The 13,728-nt window shown below is 34.3% G+C and overlaps 1 pseudogene; it reads left to right on the forward strand.

The window, feature by feature from the left end:
• The first annotated feature begins 8,355 nt into the window (after nucleotides 1–8,355).
• Nucleotides 8,356–11,229, forward strand: LOC149206917 (NAC domain-containing protein 54-like; annotated as a pseudogene).
• The last annotated feature ends 2,499 nt before the right edge of the window (nucleotides 11,230–13,728 follow it).

Below are 13,728 nucleotides of genomic sequence, written 5' to 3' on the forward strand. Positions count from 1 at the left end.
AAGATTATGCTTGCACACTATTGTAGCTAAGAATACTAGTATTCTCTATTCATAACTTAAGTTCTTACATCCTTATATTATTTCTCACGTAGCCACTTTTATATATATTTACTCATGTATATGTTCTTATAACAGTATTCCAATTTATGCTAGAAGCTTCCTCCTGTTATACCCAAAATTTCTTCTAAATAGTTTATTTGTATGGAACAAATTTTTATAGGGTTCTGGTACCACTTTACTCCATCTTATTAGCCTAAAATACTTACCTAAGCGTTTTGAAATCATACAGTCTACTAGGTTTCACTACCACTGTATCTTCTTCTTGAATAAAACAATATTACACCTCTGATTACATTCTATTTTCCCTCTTACTTTTATATAGTTATAAATACATACATGTCTATTTTAGTTTCTTATCTTTTTGGCATTCTTTTGTCATTATGGTCTCAATTTTATCCTTAAGAAATTAAACACGTGTGATTTTATTATAAGGGAACCACATTCCTCTTGAATATTAATTACATTGTGTAGTTTGTAACTACTAATTCTTCAATATTTATTCTATTCTTACTCCTGCAATACTACACTTTCCTTTTTGTATTCTATATTTTAGGGTGCACCACCAGGTAATGTATGAAATTTCGATCTTGAAATACCCCTATTGTGACTAATAGGTTCGTGTTCTACACAAATTCTAGATCTTGTACCATATTCTTTGTTACCCAACTTATGATACCACTTACTTCAATGACACAATATTATGCAAGAAATTGTTGTAGTAACATTTATAACCTTTTTAACACTTCTACAATTTGATGTTATAAAGAAATTATACATCTATGTTTTTGGTTAGGGAAATTTATACTCCACACCCTTTTATTTTCCCTTAACCTTTGTGGTTAATGTTTTTTTTCCCTTCTTGATATTGCATTTATAGTAGTTACTTTACCCTCTTATATCCATCTTATTTAGAGTTCATGTTTTAATTCATTCAGTGATCTATTATCATCCACTTATATTACCTTCCTTCAGCTTCATACCACAAGCATTATTTTATTGTTCTTTGTACTATTGTTACATTTAGAGCAAGAAATGGAATCACCTCTTCTGTGATTATAATTTATTCACTTCGAATGCAAGCTCAAAATAGGCTAAAGAGGTTGTATCTCTTATATAGCAAGTTTTTTTATGGAGTAGAATTGTTGTTGCACTACTGAGTTTGTAGTATTCAACACAAAAACAAAACATTGGGCATAATCTTTGGAGAAACTCAATACTCTTATTACATCTCTTATCTATTGTATAATGTTATTACATTCTCTTTAGATATAAACAAATATATATATATATATATATATATATATATATATAATTTTGTTATTGTCTTTGTATTATTGCTAGATTAAAACTAGAGGCATTTTTCCTTTTTGGCATAACTATCACTATTAAATGAATTCACAACTAGCCTGAATTTACTTATCTTAATGTATATCACCCTACTAAGGGTTTGTTTTAGAATATTTACAGTTGAATTCATAATCCAATTTATTTTAAATAGTTATGCCTCATGTTTCCTACTAATACAACTCTCGCCCCATAGTTGTAGCAATAGCAGTATCAAATTATCACTATCGATCTTCCTTAACCTATTCTCGAATTGTTTTATTACAGGTTTTTTCTGATCCTCTACTCCTTCACGCAATTAGGTTGTTCATCTTCCATTCACACCTATATATAATGTAGCTGATACTTATTCCTATCTTACAGTTACGGGTTGGTCCGTAGGCTTTAAATTTAAACTTACAACTCTAATACTATAGCATACCCAATTTTCACCTAGATATAATTTTTTTATATCCCTTAGGAATTTGTGGGAATGTAAGACTTATTAATTTTCCCTTTTACTATTAATATCTATCCTTTTTAGGAAATCATGGAGCGTTACAGACTTGTATTTTACCTTTTTCACTTCTTGTTTTAGGTTGCACTTATCCATTGGTTATATTAACCATTAGTATGTATATTTTGACCTTCGAGTTTGACTTGATTTAAAATTTAAGTATGAAATTTGGTTATATAAAATAGTAGATACCCTCACAAGCTTATCTGATGTCTAAGGATTATCACAATTCTATGTTTAGTTCCAACACATTCATTTATAATACCAAGGACTAACATTCTATGCCTTCATCTAATTAATTATATTGTTTCACATTGTTTTTATATAGTAGACAAATATATATTGCAATATCGACGTCGAATAGGATTTGTGTAAATGGGATTCCATTCACCTGGCCCACCAGGCTTAATAGGTATTATCCTAATGGTCATTCCCGAGTGAACTTCTCATGCCATTAGTACTGACGCGGTGAATGGTGACGATTATCCTTTGGTCATCAGACGATGATGCTCATTCTTAAGTTAACTCCGTGGTCTTCCACTTTCCCTCTCATGGAAATTGGGTTTCATTTATTTTTCATGGAGGAAAAGAAGCATCGCTCTACACTTTATGAGAAACCTAAACTTTGGCCGGTCTCAGCTCTTTCCACCTGTATTACATTAAAACCAGTTGATCTCTATGCATTCAACAACCGTAGAAATTTGGGAGAAAATTCATCTCGTGCTCACTCTAGTATGTCTTTGTTTTGTTTTACAGGAATTACAATTTTACATTTGTTTTTGTATGCCCAGCTAGCAAAATGACTATGATAGTCTTTTGGTCTAAATTAACCTTGTGAGTTACATCTCATCACCCTTTATGTGCACCGACAGAGTTCTAAATTTAGTCTTTGTGGTTTTCTGGAACATGGTCAACTTTAGAGGTAATTCTTGCTCCTTAGAGGTATTCTTGCTTTACTTTGATAGTTTGATTTCTCTAAACATTTTCCTTTCCCAGCGGATTATTATGCTGTAAAGCGTTTCCATTTGAAATGAACTCTCCTATGATCCGTGCTGCCGTGCTGTGTTGGTTATGTACCATTAGATTTAGTGTTAGACTGTTAAAAAATTTCTTGCCATTAATCTCATAACTGACTCTTGCCACTCAATAACTGACTTAACTCATAAATGACTCTTGCGGCTCAACTCACTAGCGTATTAATTTTTCAGTTTGCTCAGAGGTCTCTCCACAATGTGTTTAAGGTGTATGCGGTGTATGATAGTGAGGTGAGGTATACGCAGGGGAGGGGATGAATTTCATAGCAGGGGTGCTTTTGCTGTACATGTCTGAGGAGAATGCGTTTTGGGTGATGGTTGTGCTGCTAAAAGTCAAAGCGAATACTCCATTGAGAGGGTTATACCTGGACGTTCCACCTCTACTCAACAAATGCCTATTTGACTTTTGACTTTAAAACACTTGTGAAGGAGAAACTATATGGGATGTTTTTATGTTGCTAGAGAATAAGTTACATTCAATCTTGTTAAATGATCAGAGTATTCATTCATGGCTTTCCCGCATAATTCCAATGGCAAGGCTATTGGCATTGATCTTAGAACTACTTACAATACTTACAATTGTGTGGGTGTTTGGGATGGTTATCATGACATAATGGATATCATTCCCAATGATTAAGGAAATTGGATTAGGCCAATAGGTTGATTTATCAATACAAGAAGTAAAAAAAAAAAAAAACATAACTCATTTATTTATATAAAAAATATTTAATTGAAAGAAAAGAATAAAAATACTTTGGAAATAAATCTCATCCTTTAATTTGTATATAGTTCCCACATTATTCATATAAATTCACTACATCAAAATTTGGTTTTATTTTGAATTATAAACTAGCATTGTCATATAAATTAAATTGCTAATTTGAAACTATAAATTAGTATGAGTCATAAATACCTATAAACATCAAGTTATAATGATCATCAAAATATTTATTATCATGTTATTATGAAGATTCTTAATCTATAAATAGAATTTGTTACAATTTATTAATCCTTATTTTAAATTATACTATCTATAAACTTCAGATAATGTAAATAATTTAGCTTTATCTTATAGAATTTGTTACAATTTATTAATTCTTATTTTAAATTATACTATCTATAAACTTCAGATAATGTAAATAATTTAGCTTTATTTTCCACTTTTGTATGCAATTTTCTTTATTAGTTCTTATTTTAAATGACTATTTACATGTCAAAATTGTTTCTTAATTTATGCCTTACCGCATTTCCTTTACAACATCTGGTGCAAATGCTAGTTATTTATAAATGATTTTATTTCACAGGTACACATAGGACACAACATAGTGTAGTGGAGGCTGAATCCTAGTTCCAACTTCTTGGGTAATTTTTATTACTTGTGTTCATTTTTCCTAACTAACTCAGGCGTGAAAGACCTCTCTTTTTCTAATATATCTATATATAGTTAGTTAGTTTGCTTTAGCGCCTCTAGTAAAACAATTCGTTTGGAAATTTTTTTTCGAGTAGTACGCTTTTAGCCGCAACATGTCAGTTGGTTTTTCCTGGGCTATTCATGTGTACGTGAACCGTAGGGTTTTGGTTTTCTTTACGAATGCCAACCAATTACTCACGGGCGAGGGTTCATTATCTGGTCTATTTCCTTTACGAATTTTTTCCAATTTTATGTTGAGTCCACTGACAAAACCATAATTGCGTTGTTTAATTACCCTGAAAAAAATTCAGAGAGTTGGAAATTATTTTATGAATCCGGTGAAGCGTAAGGTGGGGAAATTTTCACTCTTGGACTCTAGTTATCTATTACATGTTAGTGCACATTTCTTTACTGTTTGGGTGACCTCATAGAACACATAACCGAGGGTAATGTTCTGTAATGATATTTACTTTTATAATGCATTTTATGTAATGATATTTACTTTTGTAATGCCTCAACCCTTCTTTTTTTTGTCTTATATTCTCGGGTTTACGAATCAGGTGTCATGGAATCCCCAACTGACGACTTCCTCAGGTAAATGTTTTCTATTTTCCTTGAATCATTACCTTGCTTCTGTACATTTCTTTTCTCTGATTTATAATCTAATTAAATGTCATGTCCATTTTGCGGCACTCATGGCAGGTAGACATATTAAAATATACCTTGCATCATGCATGAGCTTGTGTTCCTATTTCCAGGATGCCTCAAGGTCTGACTGCAAGTTTTCACTTCCAGGTTGTGAATTCCTATTCCACCTTGCTTTTTGTGGATGGTCGCTCATGTTTGTGGTTTCACTAACCAGGATTTTTGTTGAGTTTGCCACTATTATGGAATAAAGTACTATACATGAATTTATATTCACAAACCATGAATTTATATACACAAGACAATAGTGGATTTCTAGTCCAATTATTTTTTAAATAGTTGTACGTGCTTTTCGATCCTTAAAATTACAACTGGTTCCTTAATATTTCTGAAACATGGAGGTCAAAATTAGCTTGTAACTGATAGTTTTATTTTTCATTGGCCATGAAATGATTTAAAAACTATTATCTTTTTCCTATATTGTGTATTTCCTTTCTCTCAAATAATGTCTAGTGATCTATTATATCATGAGTGGGAATGTCTTTTCCAATTGTCACTTTAATCACACTATAAATATGAGTGGTTGCTATAAATTATTCCAATTTTATATGCCTATATAATATTCTTGGTTGGGTGACTCTGGGTTATCCTTAAATCTAACAATTGGTTTTCAATTAGGTTATTATTAGTCCCTGCTATCCAGCATAGCAGGGACTATAGCATTTGATCGAGTGTTGACCATGTATTAGTTCTTCAGTTGACTGTAAATTTTCAGTGTTTAAGAAATTTTAAGCAAACTTTATCCTCGCGATATTGGTGTAAGAAACTTTTAACCAAACTTGTGAATTCAAGGTCTTATTACAAGCCTCATGTGCCCCGATGTTATTTCAGCCGGGACAAGTAATTTTATCGTAAGTTTTTCAAAACAAATGTTTAGCGCAAGTGAACTACTATTTGCCATTTCTTCTGGGCACTTGTCACTTCTTCTACGCTGCTATCTCCTCTCACTGGTAACTCCCTGACAGCATATGTCGCTGAGTGGCCGCTGCATGTAGTCTCATCTATTGCAGAAAATTGAACAATGTGACAGTATTGGTCACGCTACAGGCTTTCAACAATGGAGTTACCTAGGAATGGAGTTCCCACCCAGGTATAGTGCAGTGTATTTCGGGCACCGCCTTGATACCTTACTTGTAGGTTAGAACAAGAAGGATTTATTGAGAATGACGAGGAGTCGAGAAATGGCAGATGTCAGGTAAGGTTTCGGGGCAATTCGCTTGAATAAAGCAAGCCAGGGCTATAATGATGGAAAGGCAGCATGACAGAATGCATGATTCTTCTTTAGATTCTATTGTTGATGATCCAGGTGGTGAAGATCCAGAGCGTGAGTGAAGGAGGTCTTGTCTATTCTCTTTGGCCAGTAAGGAGGGACGGGCGGGGGAAAGCATTTCACCAACTTCGCATACTCAAGTGGCAATTGGATTCAGGGCGGAATGTTTCCACATTTCATATAGAAAGAATTGCAGCGACGGTCTTGAAATGGGCCTTGGAGGCTCACCTTTTTAGTCGAAGGCTCGAGGCAAATGGCCACCAGGGATGAGATTTCACCTTTGCCCAGACCATGTCTCCTCACGAAATTTCGAGGTCTTTCCCTCCTTCGGAGCAATAATTTTCTTCAGAATCCTGCCCTCTTTGATAGCAATAATGTTCTTTAAAGCAGTATTATCGTCAATTCTGTTTCCTGATCAAAATTTTCCTGCAAACTAGGCATATTGACCTCCCCTTTATTATTCTCCATAAGCTTGGCTGACTTTCTTGGCTTTCCTATAACCTTCTTTATTGAAATCAGAAAGTGCAGCTACACGTATTAAGTTCTTGCCCCTTTTGGGAAAGCAGATGGGCTGAAGCACCCGGATTTCACCGCGTATGAAGCTTTGGGGAAAACAAGAACTACACTTGTCATCCACAATCGAAGTGCACTGAGCTCAGCGTCTCTCCGCATCTCTGTTCTTCCTCCCTCCACACTTCTGCATGCAGACTGCTCTTCACCACCCAAGCTTTGGCTCTTAAGAATTTTGAGCCCTCCAATCCAGTTGATTTGCTGTATATTGTTACATTAATGTATTTTAGTCTTTGTTGAAATCTGTCATTAAAATTATTCTGCTCAATTGATGGCTTCCCAGTCATGGCACCAGGCCAGGCTAGAAGCGATGTTGAGAAGATATGGCAGCAAGAGCAGGCTCAATGTGTCCTGCAGAGTAATAAGGGATCATCTGCACAAAGAAATGACCTAGAAAAAATTGACAAGGGCAGGCAACCTATGAGAGCACAAACTCTCGGAGGTGTACAGACCAAGGAACAACACAAGCCATTTGTTGAGAAATGAGCGAATGAGAAAAGGGAAGAGTAGCCATTGAAGAAGGTCGAGGAAGATAAGAGGAAGGAGTAGGAGAAAAAGACGAAAGAAGCATATTAGAAAGCAGAGAGACAGGCCGAGGAAGATAAGAGGAAGGAGAAGGAGAAAAAGACGAAAGAAGCAGATTAAAAGATAGAGAGACAGGCCGAGGGTAAGAAAACAATGGAAAAAAATGAGGAGGATGTAAAGAGGGCTAGAGATGCAGAAACCAAGAAGCCACCCACAGGAGTTCAACCTCAAAAAGGTCCAACCAACGAAGAATCTTGGTGGAAAAAGGATAAGGCAGAAGAGCATACTAAAAAAAGAGAGTACCACCTTAGAAGGGGCAACCACTTGGCTGATGTTGGAGGTGAAGGCCGAAGATCTAGAAGGCGTTGCTGCATGCAAGAGCGACTTGGTTCCACATGATTTTTTTGGATTTAATTTAACTTTATTTATTACTTTATTACTTTTATCTTTTATTTTTAATCAAAGTTTTTATTTTTAATTTAATAAAAAATATAATTAACCATTTCACCACGATTGTTTAGTGAACACGACTTTGACTTGTCACCGGACTTTAACAACAACCACAACAATTCATGTCTTATGTTGTGACAACTGCATTTTCAATATCGTTTTCTGAATGTTCCTTCATTTTCTTGGCAAAGGTCGGTTATTGATGTTGAGGCAGTAACAAAAGGGAGTCAATCCCATACCTTTTATATTTCTTTGCCAAAAATCCATAAGATTTTATGGAGCTGTTTAATTAACTGAAGGACAATAGAAACTCTACTCTTCGTTTTCACTTTGTTTGCCATCTCAAATCACCGTATCCAACTTTCAGTTGTGGCCGCTGGGTTTTACTGATATAAATTCCATTATTGATGGCTGGGTTTCTTCCATCAATTCCTTCATTCATGTATTGTACATTCTATTGTAGAGTCTTTTCAGAGATTTTGATTACAGAATGGCGCCTGTTTCATTGCCCCCGGGTTTCAGGTTCCATCCCAGTGATGAGGAGCTTGTGAGTTATTATTTGAAGAGAAAAGTTCATGGACGTAAGATAGAATTGGACATTATCCCAGAAGTTGATTTGTATAAGTTTGAACCTAGCAAATTAGAATTCCAAGACATAGCTATTTCAATTTCATATTTGGGTCCCTTAATATTTTGCATAGTTAGCTCCTGAATATTGCCCTGAGATTAATGCAACCTTGTTTCTTCCTCATGGAAATTGTGTGCACTGCGCGCACTATGCTTTGGCTCAGCCAGTGTCTTAAACTTATTCTTATGTGTTTATGGAATTCTTGCTCAGGTGTCAGTTTGCATGTATATGATAGAGTTTCTTGAAATTAGCTTCAACAGAGCCATATCTGGAAGCCCACAAACGTTTTAAGTTCATTTGTGAAATTAGTCTGGGTGCAGGCTCTCTGAGGTGTCGAAGCGCTGATTTTGATGCCGCGGTGGCTGTAGACTTGGGAATTATGCCATGATTTGAAGATGTTAAAGTTTTCTTCTTTTAATGTATTTCAGTTTGATTCTTGCGAGGATGTAGAAACTCTACCCATGCATGTCTAAGTATGAACTAATTTAGACTGTGGATGCCTCATTAAAGCAGAGTCATTTGGCCCACTATCGGAAATAGTCATTTGATGAAAATTACAGAGTCCAATTTGGGTATAAAAGCCTTAGATATCCATTCACCATCTTATTATTGATGTTTGGTGTCTGACTTTAGCGTGCAAATCAACCATCAATGGATTAGTGCGGGATAGAAGCACTTGAAAATATCAGATACGAAATGTAGGTTGAGGTTGGGATGCCTGCAAATTGTTTATTTGAAAAACGCATGATATTAATAGAAAAGCTGATATAATGTCGGATGTCCCATTTCCCTTGCCAATTACATGTGAACCTGGAATTAGAATATGCATGATGTTTATGACAACTTTTACAAATATCCTGTATGGCAATTTAGTCTAGTTTAAGGCGTGGACAATAGTTTTAGATGTAACAAGAGTTATACTTCAAAATCTCACTCGTTTTTCATGCCTGTTGCAGATAAGTCTTTCCTGCCTAACAGAGATTTAGAATGGTACTTTTTCAGTCCACGTGATAAGAAGTATCCCAATGGAACACGCACAAATAGGGCCACTGAAGCTGGTTACTGGAAAGGACAAGAAAATCAGCTCGAAGTCATCTATGATTGGAACAAAGAAGACCCTAGTCTTCTATGGTGGGCGTGCACCGCAGGGAAGAAGAACAGATTGGGTGATGCATGAATATCGTCTAGATGAGACACAATGTGAAGGGGCAGCTGGTGTTCAGGTATCCTGATTGAATTGGATTAAGTTTTCTTTGCCCATTTATAAAACTAGAGAATGGGGTTAAATAAACTTTAAAGCATAAATCATAGTCTCTCTATTATTTGTATACTCTTTGAATCAGAATTTTCAGTAGCCTTTCCTGCTGGATTTTAAAAATATTAAGAATAATTCTATTTACTTGTAGAAACAGAGTGTTTGAGAAGAGTATAGAATATTTTTCTTAGTTTAAGCTGGAGGTTGGAATCACTCCTTGCTCACACTTAGGCACAATGATTTTGACTGAGATTCCAAGCAACTGTCATTACCAACATTTTTTTTTGGGTCTTTTATTCTTCAACAATTATCATAGCCTTGATTTGTCACTGATCTGTTTAATATTATTTTCTCTTGTCAATGTGCCAAGCTGAGAGATGTATCTGTGCATTATGTGGTTTTCAGTGACCAACAGTGTTTATAGGCTTTGTTCTCAAGTTTTCATCCTTCTGCCTAAGCTATATCTTGCAATTAATTTCTGCTATCATATCCCCAGTATTCTTCTGAATTAGTTCTATCAAATAATTAACGATATCCTTATGCCATTTATCAAGGCACTCAACTGCGAAAATTTCATTCTGTTGTCTGCTTCAATTATTGTTAGAGTAATTCCTTGATGCAACCCTTGATGATGATTTTCTTTACTTTTACAGGATGCTTTTGTTTTATGCCGTGTTTTCAAGAAAAATGGAATAGAGCCAAGGATTGGAAGCTCGAATGAACCACCAAACCTGATGCTGTTGAAGATCTGTCAGACAAAAGCTACCCACAAGTGAACCAGGAAAAGGCCGACATCCAGGCAGATACTACATTGCGATCAGAAACTTCATTTGAGAGACTGCATGATATAACTGATAACAGTGCTACTCTTAATCAGTGGCTGGAGTTTCTACTGGATGACTCCAGCCCAAGTTACATTTTGGCATCCCCTGCCAATGCCAGAAATGATTTAAAGGTGTGTACTACTGTAGACTCTTGTGATGATTACCTGGCATTAGTAAAGCTTTCCTACTTATGGTAATCTACAAATTTGATCTGTAAAGTAAGGTTTACTATCTAGTAATGTCAATATATAATTGTTTTCCAGGTCAGTTCTATGATTGGGGGTGCAAGATTGGAGCAGGAATCTCTTTGGCCAATGTTTAAAATAGATAATTTTTCACAAGGCGTAGCTGATTTAAGCTTCAACGAGTTCACATCTCAATATATAATTGTTTTCCAGGTCAGTTCTATGATTGGGGGTGCAATATTGGAGCACAAATCTCTTTGGCCAATGTTTAAAATAGATAATTTCTCACAAGGCGTAGCTGATTTAAGCTTAAACCAGTTCACATCTTAGATTGAACCTGTGTTGAGTCCATAGTTACCAAATTCGGTCGTACTGGTCGAAAAAATTCGAGAATTAGGTGGTTCGATTCGGTTCGTCGAATAATTCGCTGATTCGAAGTTCGGTACAGGGAGAACAGTGCCGATTGCAATGAATTTTTGGAGCGTAAATTAGATGGCAAGTTTTTAATGAAATTCAGAGTGATACATATCAAAGTATCCGTTATGATTTATATGGAAAAGGTTTTGATGAAATTCGTTAGTATAAATAGGCTAGGGATTATGATCTTATGATATATAAATAGGTTAGGAATTATGAGATATAGCGAAAAGCTACCAAAAAATGGACGTTTGTAAAACATAATATTGATATATTTTAGATTTTTAATTTACAAATTATAAATATTTGTGAGAGATATATTTATTTAAGTTAAATAAAAGGAATTTGATTTTTTTTTGTTAATTATTAATTAATAATTTAAATTTTGAAAAAATATTTGATTTTATTTAAATATAAAATTTATGATAATATGAAATGGGTATGTTTTGTCATATGAAATTTGTATAGAAATTTAATTTTTATTGAGTATCATATTATATAATTTATAATAGTTTTAATGGTTAGCTCAATTTGTTTCTTGGTTAAAACATATATTTAAATAGTTGTGATATGTATATTTCCGAATTTTTTTCGTATTGAATTTTAGGTAATCGAATTTTTTCCGTATCGAATCGAATTCGAACTCGAATTCGAATTCGAATTTGGTAACTATGGTTGTCATACAACTGTTGCCTGCTTTGAAGAGGAAGATTTTTTAGACGAAATACTACAGGTTGCACAGGCAGCTCAGAATGAGGATACTCATAACGAACATCCTTTCCTTATGGCCAAGTTATCTGGTAATTTGGTTGGAGATTCTCTCCAATTTGATAATATGTACAATTTATGGGGAAACTAAATAATCATGGAGTTATTATAAAATAGTGATAGTGAAGGAGCTGGATAGATTAGCTTGTACAGACAGTCGTGGATTTCAGGAATGTTCTCGGGATTTACCATGATGCCAGCGTTACGTGTCCATCTCATAACTCAAGTTGTCATTGTGCTGTCTAGCACTTCCATGATTATAACGAATGGCTCTTTATTCTGTATTTAGTGTTTGATCATGTTTTTGTTTTTTATAAGGTTACAACTCCAACACATTCATGGTGAAAGTGTTAATTATAACGAATGGCTTCTTATTCTGTGTTTAGTGTTTGATCCAACCAAAAGGGAATTTCACATTTGGCATAGCTGGGCTACCTATAGGGATGCCAGAGCTAAGTGGGAACCCACCTCCACCATTAGAACCAAGACGTTTGGTAATTCTCATGGTGAAAGGTTTATGTGGAATGAATCATTCATGGTGAACCCATTTGGTAATTTTCCGAACATCAGTGGATATTAAATTATTAAAATATCATTTTCTTCAAGTTTGAAAATGGTCGATATAGATCTTATCAAATGCTTTGAATCTTCAATGTCTATACAATTATTTCTTACCTTATAAATACCTTTTCATGATTTTACTTGATTTTTCTGAGAATTAAATATATTTGTGCTATTGTTTACGTTCACCCGGTGTGAGATTGGACTGGTTAAAGCAGTTAACATATAACCAACTACTCAACAAGCTCGCTCCCATGGAGAGTTGTGTAAATAGTTTTAATCCATTACCAATCAGACTCGTATAGGCGTACTACTCTTATGAATGCCTCCTATCCAAAATGGTTGAAACTCCTAACTTTCCTATGGAGTTATAATTTCTAGGATTCAATCTACTTATTAGTTATCAATTAATTATTCACCCTACGGTTACAAGATTTAGTATGATGCTTTTATAATAATATCCTGTATTACCTTCCCATTCAGGACGTGCTTTTCCATAACTATTTGAACATATAACTCATAGTCTCTCCATGATAGAATATATGTGGAATTGTTAGGTATTGATTATAGTTTGAATTATAGTTAAGATATATTATCTAAAACTTATTTTTATATGTTTACACTTCATTAATAATGTGTCACTGTTTTTTTGATAAATGAGTTAAACACTTCATTTCACAATAACGGAAGAAAAGAAAAACCTTAAACTATTGTGTTGTTCTATTTCTAAGCAATTCCTTTATAATTTTTCTTTATAATTAATACATTTGACAATTGCAATGGTTAAGTTTTCTTTCAACCCATACTTACATTAAAAGGAAGAAATCTCACTTCCATGTACCATATATTCTTATTCCAATTCTCACAATGTTGTGTATACCATACCCAAATGCATAAGGTTTAATATATACCCATGAAATAATCCATACCCAAATCCACAAGGTTTATTGTATACCCACAAAATAATCCTTATAAAACTCACACATGTAAAATTCTGAGTCCATGCTAATTTCTTTCCAATTCCTATGAGAAATATATATTATCAAACTCATATACTTGCATGCACAAAGAAATTCATACACAATCATTGATCTAAATCATCTATTTTTCCATGCATATATCATGAGAATTTCATACGATCATCAATATAATTTAGGAAATATACATGTACTAGGCATACGTAACAAAACTGCATACCAATGTATATGACATGTGTTTCTTCCGT

This window comes from Pinus tabuliformis, chromosome 1_2, assembly GCF_031772625.1.
Source record: "Pinus tabuliformis cultivar Carrire ecotype Pingquan chromosome 1_2, CPIR1, whole genome shotgun sequence".
Lineage (NCBI taxonomy): Eukaryota > Viridiplantae > Streptophyta > Pinopsida > Pinales > Pinaceae > Pinus > Pinus tabuliformis.